The sequence below is a fragment of the Lathyrus oleraceus genome, chromosome 2 (genome assembly GCF_024323335.1).
Source record: "Lathyrus oleraceus cultivar Zhongwan6 chromosome 2, CAAS_Psat_ZW6_1.0, whole genome shotgun sequence".
NCBI lineage: Eukaryota > Viridiplantae > Streptophyta > Magnoliopsida > Fabales > Fabaceae > Lathyrus > Lathyrus oleraceus.
Genome location: NC_066580.1, coordinates 272,888,359 through 272,897,902, shown reverse-complemented (window position 1 = coordinate 272,897,902; position 9,544 = coordinate 272,888,359).

The window sequence follows — 9,544 nt, the reverse complement described above, 5'->3', positions numbered from 1 at the left end:
TGAAGTTGTATACTAATGTCTGTTTGACTATTTCAGGTACTTTTAGTTGCTCAGTTCCTTGTGAACTTTTGCTTTGCTTTGCTTGATAAGCAATTTGCATTGAGGTATACTTCTAATCTTCATGTAGTCTGGAAGACCTGGCCTGTTACTTGGCCAGGCAATTGTCTGAAGTCCTCCTTAAGAGGCAATGTTTGTGACTGTTTACATTTGTCCTTGTATAGAGTCAAAGACCTCCTAAGTGAAGAGGCAATTGGCAGAACCCAAGGGATATGCAATCTATCCCCTGCTATTCTGTGTGTCATCTGCTTTGCTCACACCACTGTGTTGATGCATTGCAGATACAAACCCAAGATCTTGTACAATTGTACAGTTGAGTCAGTTTCAAATGTGTAGAAGGGTTCCCCCTTTCTGAACCCACACATTCTTGTCTTAAGCTCTCCCAGGCCAGGGATAAGAGCTGTGAAGTCTTATCTTCACTCACCTTTCATCTGCTTCACCTTAGCCCCTTAATGGCAAGGTTAAGAGCTAACACTACCCAGTTCCAGTGGTTTGTTTGTTGAGGTTGATATGACCCCTCGACTAAAACCTAGCCTTGATGTTTGAGCCCCTTGTTGGTGTGTTTATTTCATGTTGTATGTGCTTGTGTGGTGTGATTGTATCCTCTAGGTTTGCTAGACTCCGCGTAGTCTCGTTTGCATGTCAATTAAGGTAGCACGGTTCCTTCGTATAGGACTTCCTTTCTTGCTTGAGCTTTCCTAAAACACAAACAAACATTATCCCCTCTTAAGGATACGTTAACTCCTTCTACTACAGGTGAGTAAGTCTCCAAAGGTCGAGCATCAGGTAGATTGCGCAGTGACGTTGTCCACTTAAAAAACACAAACCAACGGGAATAGTTTAGCCGAACTACGGCAACTCTGATTCTCATGTCCAGATGAGATACGTAGGCACGAGATGCAATGTCTTGTCGAGTTTGACTAACAACTAACACTAATTCTTTTCTCTTGCCCTCGTTGCGATTGAGACCTCCCCTTTCTCTTGCCCTAGTTGCAATCGAGACCCTTCTTCTTCCTGTGCAAGTTGGGTTAGGTGTGGCTTGCTTCCTGTGCAAGTCATGTTTAGGATAGGCTTGCTTCATGTGCAAGTTAGCTAGAAACCTTAACTTAGGGACGACTTTGCATGACAACATCTAGGCTCGAGTCGTAGTCTCCCTAGTGTTGTGTCTCCCTCTGTTATCTGGTTAGGCTAGTCCTTTTTCCCTGCGTAGGGGAACTACGTCGCCCTGATCCTCATACCAGATGAGGTACGTAGGCAGGAGATGAGCTGATCTCTCCGGGCGCCCTTTTTTTTTTCTTTTTGTCTGTGTTGTTTGACAGTTGCTAGGCTCGAGTGCCTGACTCCTTAGCAATTTGTTGTCTGTTTGTTTGAGTGTGTGCTTGACAGTTATAGGCTCGAGTCCCCGACTCCCTATTAACTTGTTGTGTCGTTGTGTGCTTGGAAGCTGATGTAAGTCCATTGAGTGGCATTCGGGTTCCAGTGTGGGTTTTTTGGTTCGGATGCTGATGTAAGTCCAGTGATTGGCAGTCGGGCTCCACGTTTGCCTTTGCCTTTGTTTGTTTGTGTGCGTGTCAGCCGAGCTACGAATGCTCTGATTCTCCTTCGTCCAAGGAGATACGTATGCATAGGATGCGATACCCTAGCGAGCATGTGTCGTTTCCCCAGTCCGAACTACTTTGACTCTGATGTCTATGCCTGATAGACTAAGTAGGCCCAGGATGCGATATCCTGCCGAGTCAGTTTCAGTCTTGTTTTCTTGTGTCTCTTTCAGCCAGTGTGTGTGAGTTTGAGCAGTGTTTTAGCAACCATTTTCCTTCCTTTTGTGCGTGGATCCCGTCGAGTACGACGGATGCGTAGGGGTGCTAATACCTTCCCTTCGCATAACCGACTCCCGAACCCATTCTCTTTGGTCGCGAGACCACGTCTTTTCCTAGGTTTACTCTGAGTGTTTCCTTTCCCTCTTTTGGGATAAATAACGCACGGTGGCGGCTCTGTTGTTCTTGTTCTCCCGCCGGTTTTTTCGCGTAATGCGACAACCCGCAGTGGTCGTGTATTTGGGCCGATGTTCCCAAAGGATAAAGAAGAATCAATTGGAAAGAAGGTGGAAGTGCCTGCTGTAGATCCAATTGGTGCTTCAAAATGTAAGTCTGGTGAATCCATCGATTTGAAGGCTAATGATGATGATGAGGTACTTCGGTTAATCAAAAGGAGTGAGTTTAATGTGGTGGAGCAGCTGCTCCAAACCCCCTCAAAAATCTCAGTGTTGTCTTTGCTCATGAATTCTGAAGCGCACAGAGAAGCACTGCAGAGAGTTCTGGAACAAGCTTTTGTAGAACATGATGTTACAGTGGATTAACTCGTTCATATCAAGGCTAACATCACATCTTGCAATAATCTTAGCTTATGTGATGAAGAACTCCCTGAGGAGGGCATAAATCATAATCTGGCTTTGCACATTTCTATGAATTGCAAAGAGGATGCTTTGTCAAATGTGCTTGTTGACACCGGATCATCACTGAATGTACTACCGAAGTCAACTCTGTCAAAGCTATCGTACCAAGGAGCGCCTATGAGGTATAGTGGTGTAATCATCAAGGCCTTTGACGGTTCGCGCAAAACAGTTATTGGTGAACTGGGCCTTCTAGTAAAGATAGGTCTGAGTGATTTTCAAATTACTTTTCAAGTAATGGATATCCACCCGGCCTAAAGTTGCTTGTTGGGAAGGCCATGGATTCATGAGGCAGGAGTTGTTACCTCCACATTACACCAAAAACTCAAATTTGTGAAGAATAGAAAGCTTGTGATTATTGGTGGAGAGAAGGCGATGTTGATTAGCCACCTGCCATATTTCTCTTATGTTAAAGCTGAGTTGGGGCACCTATGTCCTTATCTATTGACAAGCCTTATCTATTGTTGTTGAAAAGAGAGTTGGGGCACCTATGTCCTTATTGAAAGATGCTAAGAAGATTGTGGGAGAAGGCAATGTTGATCAGTGGGGGCGCATGGTAGAGGTCTCCGACAACAAAGGCAGAACCGGTTTGGGTTTTCAACGAGGTTCATCAACTACAAGGACTGAAGATATGCAACTTAGCTTCCGTAGCGGAGGGTTCATTCATGGGAATGAACAACACTTAGCTGATGTGCTACAGGATGATGAAGAGGAAGACTGCACCAATTTTGTGACGCATGGAAAGGCTTGCAACAATTAGACTGCTGTTGATATTCCTGTTATTTTGCATCGATCTAAGTAATTGCTTTTATATGTTTTTAAAATCCTTCTCTTATGCCTAAGGGAGAAGCGAACATTGTTTGGGCATTTTCAAATTGATCATTAATAAAATTAATTTTATTCATCCACGTCTATGATGTATTATTTTTTACTTTTTGCTTTATTCTGAAAATGGTAATCACAAAAAACATAAATAAATAATATAATTGTCCATCTGCATAATATTTGGTCACAAATCTACTTCTCTAAAATCAAAATATCAAATCATTATGTAGGTTGGTTTCTAACCACATTGAATACAATGATCATTCTCCTTCTCCAAATTTTGAATTCCCTGTGTTTGAAGCCGGGGAGGAAAGTGACGTAGGAGTGAGTGATAAATTATCTCGTCTTCTTGAGCAAGATGAAAAGACCATTCAGCCATTCGAAGAGCAGATTGAGTTAGTCAACTTGGGTTCCGAGGTTGATGTGAAGGAAGTCAAGATTGGGTCTCGACTGTGTCCAGATGTTAAGAAGGGGTTGATTGATCTTCTTCGAGAGTATTCAGATGTGTTTGCTTGGTCCTATCAAGACATGCCTAGTTTGGATTTTGATATTGTGGAGCATAGATTGTCGTTGAAGCCAGAATGCCCGCCAGTCAAGAAGAAGTTGAGAAGAAAGCATCCTGATATGGCTGTGAAGATCAAAGAGGAAGTGCAGAAACAGATTAATGTCGGTTTCCTTGTGACCGCTGAGTATCCGCAATGGGTGGCCAATATTGTGCCTGTGTCGAAGAAAGATGGAAAAGTCCGCATGTGTGTCGACTATAGAGATTTGAACAAAGCTAGTCTGAAAGATGATTTCCCTCTACCACACATTGATATGTTGGTAGATAATACTACTAAATTCAAAGTCTTTTCGTTTATGGATGGATTTTCCGGATATAATCAGATCAAGATGGCACCCGAGGATATGGAGAAGACCATATTAATTACACCTTGGGGAACATTCTGTTATAGAGTGATGGCTTTCGGTTTGAAGAATGCTGATGCAACTTACCAAAGAGCAATGACTACTCTTTTTCATGATATGATGCATAAAGAGATTGAAGTATATGTCGATGACATGATTGCTAAATCAATTGATGAAGAGGCACATGTTGAACATTTGTTGAAGTTATTCCAGCGTTTGAGGAAATATAAACTCGGCTTGAATCCCAATTGTGGCGGTGTATTCGTCACTTTATGATTTATTGACTAAATCAAAAGCAAAGCATACAAAGATAGAGTTGCCACCGCACTTCTATTTATCCAAAGGAATGGCTAGAAAGTGAACAAAAGCCTAAGAAGTTTTACACAAAGAAAACTAATAAAAGGTCAGAGATCTGAGTAAGGGGGTAATTATGTTGTGGGAAGGTGTTAGGCACCCACAACATCCTAGGTACTCCTAGGGAACCTCTTTTCACAACTTGTTGTAAAAATTATTGTTTATGAAAATATTTTGTGCAAACATTGATTGAAGGGATGAGAAAAGAATATACAATTTTTATTATTTTTGTGTTTGAATGGATGAACCCATTGCCTACGTACCTTTTCATGAAAGATAAGGATCAAAACGCCGTAGTTCGGCTAAAAGATTTCCAAAAGGTGAGTGGATTGATTTTAAACAAAAGCCCTAAGATCTTTCATTATCCACCGGAGAAAACTCAACCTATACAACCACAAGTCCACCATGTGAGAAAAGCTTCAACTTGCTAGTGAGGGATTATGCCCTATAATAAGCAAGGAAGTCTTACAATTCAATCACTAAGGACAAAAGGTGAGATTCACATCAACCACTAAGATAATTGAGATCTATGGCTAATGTATGAAAACTTATCAAGAAGTGGACAAGAGCAACAAAAGCAATTGAGTGGGTTGGATTAACCAATTATGAGTATTCACAAAATGAAGTCAAAGTTGGCATTAAATTCAATTCAGAAGAAGTATTGTGAAAATGAAGTTTGAAAATCAGAGGCTTAAGGCCTAGGTTTCTAGTTTTGAAAACAGGTGAAAATGTTTGCACAAAGTTTTCTGGTTTGGGTTAACATGCAAATGGAGGTTTAAAGAAATAAAAGGTGGGATGGTGAGGAAGCAAAACTTCTTAGGAATTCCTCTCTTGAGATCATATGTAGATGATCCAAGTGATTCCTTTGGAATAGGCAACACAAAGCAAATAAACAATGTATCAGAAATAGCCAAAATAAATGGAAACCAGATGCCAATCAATGGACTTATACCAGACTCACAAAACAAAGATGGATGCCAGATGCCAATCAATGGACTTACACTAGCCTCACAAAGCAAAGAAAACATGGAAACCAGGTGCCACTCAATGGACTTACATTAGCCTCACAAAGCAAAGAAAACAAATGCAATAAGCAAGCGGAAACAAGTTGCCAATAAATGGTCTTACACTCGACTCCAAGGAAATGGAATGCCAATCAATGGTCTTAGTTCCAACTCCTACCAGATCACAGGAAACAAATGCCAATAGCTGGACTTACAATTGACTCCTCAATGGACAAAACAAGATGTCACAAAGTATGAACAATGATCATGAAATGATACACAATTAATGCTCAAAGATGAAAATAATGCACAGAGGCACACACAAACAATTATGCACAGATGGATAAATAAGCAAACAAGCAGTCAATTATCACACACTATACATAGTCAATAGGCTCAAGCAAGGTTGGGCTTTAGTCAAGGGGTCATATCGACCTTGACAAACAAGCCAAATACTGGAATGGGTAGGTCAGGCTCTTAACCTCTAACATTGAGAGTTAGGGTGAGCAGATGAAATGGGAGATGAGGGTTATGCCTCACAGCTCTTAACCCGGCCCGGGGTGAGCTTGAATCAAAGAATGTGTGGGAGTCCAGAATGAGGAACTCTATTCCACAATGACTGACTCTATATACAATGATCTTGGGTTTTTATTCAAATTGCATCAACACATGGTGTAAGCAAGATGAAAGACACAACTGAATAGCAGGGGATGGATTACACATCCCTTTTATCTGCCAATGCCTCTTCACTTAGGACTTAACCTGCTTGGTACAACATACAAACAAAGACATGGCCTCTTAAGGAGGGCTTCAGACAGGTGCCTGCCAAAATAACATGACAGGTCTTCCAGACTACATGGAGAGTAGGAATTTACCTAAGTGGTATGCCAACCACAAGCAAAGCAAAGCAACTCAAATGAATGAGATAAAGTGACTAAAGTACCTGTAAGAAAAGCTAAACCAGTCAATATTTACATTCAGACAAATCAAACAATCAACAACAATCAGACAACCAATCATCAGACAACAATGGTGCAAGGCATAAGGTGCAAGCAAACTAAATTGATTCATCATCCAAAAGACCTACAAAACAGCAAGGTTAGTCAACCAAAATAATTTGTGTCTCAAGTGATGAGATCATATCAACCAATGTGGCTAATTGCTTGAAAATCTGAAATGCATAGCTCAAAATGTGAGTTCAAACCCCTAGGGCAAAGCCTAGGGTCAAAAGTGAATCAAAATGCCAAAACAGCAACTAAAATTCAACATGAAGCATGTTTAATCAATCACGAACATGTCCTAAAAAGGACCAAGTCAAAATCATCAAGCAACATCCATTTCATGTGCAAGAAAAGGCAAAGGCAAATTCAAAGCTCACAAATGATCATCATGAATCAAAATTCCATATTAAAACAGAAATGACTCAAACAATTCTGGAAATTTTTATGAGCATACACCACATCCAATACAACCATCACACCAAAAATTAGAATCAACAGAGGTCATTTGATATGGAAATAAAATTGCACAAGCAAGGCATCCAATTGTGTGACACACATTGTCACACCATACAAACATGTGCATAAAACAGAAATGAAAAATGAGAAAAATGCACAATCAAGCCTAAAACATCCATCAACATGTTAAGAATCATCATGCAAAATTTCATGGCATTTGGATCATGTATGAGCATTTCACAATGGAAAGAACAAGGCAATGTCACATATGCACACATGTTCAAAGAATCTAGCACTATTAAAAATCCAACCATGCACAACTCCAGAATTTTGCATCAAAAAATAGAAGACATTTCAAGGATCATGTAGCAAAAAACTTGGAATTATTTGGATCATTTTTCAATTTATTATGCATTTTCAAAGTTGGCAAAAAAATGTGAAATAAAATGGACATGACATATAATATTTGGAGGGAAAGGAAAAATGATTAATCAATTTGAAATAGTGGCGCCAGGGAGATTCGAACCATGTAGCATTTCAAAATAGGCGCTGAAAATAAAAGAATTCCAAAACGCAAGCGCCAGGATTCGAAGCGTGTTCACATGAAACGCTGTAGTTTCATTTATTTGCTGGCACGTCCAAGTCACGGTCAATGCAAGGCGTGGCGAAGTCAAAGCAGCGGAGGCCAATCACTATGCTAGCATGGCGCTCACGTGGATAGGAATGAGACAAAACCCTAGCCATATCAGCATGAACCAGACGGTGGTTCTTGCAGCCGCGCACGGTGGAAAACACCGTCTTCCTCGTGAAGACGGTGAGGAACAGTAACAACATCAAGAAAATTTTTCCAGAATTTTGAAAATTTTATATCATCAGAAAGCTTATGCAATGTAGATCACAGATCAACCATAATTTAATCCTAATTCAACACAAATCCTGAGAATCGAGCAAAATAAGTTTGATGCACAAAACTTTAATCACACGTATCTCACTCAATAATGCACCAAATCACATGAATTTTAGCTCAGATTAACCAGCATGGAAGGATCTACATTATTATACACATAAAACAGAGAATTAAGATGATCGAAAAGTGACCTCTTGAAGATCAACTTCTAGAATCTGCAGTTTCAAGGCCTGGCAAGCTTCCAATACACTCCTGATCACTTGCTATAAAGTTTGATGAAGAAATTGAGGCTTGGAACTGCTTAAATCTTGCTTAAATCTGAACCGCCATTGCTATGTTCCTGAGCTTGCACCACACGATTCTGGTCCAAATTTGATGATCCAAGGCTTGATCTATACTAAATCCACACCAGAGAACAAGAATATGGAAGAATAATTCAATGTTATGTGAAATAATTTTGAATTTCAATGGAGAGAAAATTTTGGAGGGAGATGAAAACTAGATCTAAAAATGGTGAATCCCTCAAATTCTGTTAGGATTTAGTTTATATACTCTGTATTAATCTCATCCTAATTAAAATTAAGCAAGGTTAATTGTGATTAAGTGAGATAAGGTGTATGGAAAAAAAATTGAAAATTGGTGGTGCATGAAGTATTCTCACGAGAACGGTACCATGTGCATGGTTAAATTCACTCAAAATCATTTTCTTAACACAATGGCAATGGAAATTAATTCATGTAACGCACCATTTTTAAATTTTCAAATTTCCCTCCAAAATAGGCATGGAATAGAAAATGATCATGTGACAAAATTTTATGCAATGTGATGAATGATTTGGAAAGTTCATGTCATGAGAAGAAAAATGCAAGAAGAGCCACTCAATTTGGAGTTATGAATCAAAAGTTATGGCCTTTTGAAGTTCCACACACACTTGGCAATGATTTGATCATATCTCCTCAACCATTCATCAGATGCTCATGATCTTAGACTTTTTGGAAATGGGAGAGAGAGATATTCAACTTTCATGTTGGACAAAAATTCATTTGAAGCTTCTTTGATGTTGGAAAGTTGAGTTGAAGTTGGTCCAAAAACTTGCCATTTTTGGAAAGTTGAAATTATAGGTCACTTTCCATTTTGGGAAACTTTTGACTTGACCTCAAACTCTTCAACCTTGATATTTGGTATGATGAATAAGCATGATTTGGACATGAATGGGATGAAGAAACTCAATTCTCACACTCAAAACCCACAGTTGACTTTTCAGTTGACTGCATTGGTCCTTAGATGACCTGAAAATGTTCTGATGAACTTGGGCCTCAACCACCTGGGGAAGTTTCTTCACAATGGACCTCTAGCTCATATAAGCTCCATATAATGATCACATGATTCATATCTCAATAGAAACTTCATCTCTTGCACAAAGGCTTCACTTGATTGCCTTGACCTGTTGAATGTTTAAGCTGCAAGTAACAAAGGTTAATGACATATTTTTGTACATTTTTGGTTAGTGATTAAAAGAAAAGCAATGATATACAAATGCAAGCAATGCTTGGTGATCAAGAACCACTCTCAAAAAGATCCCACC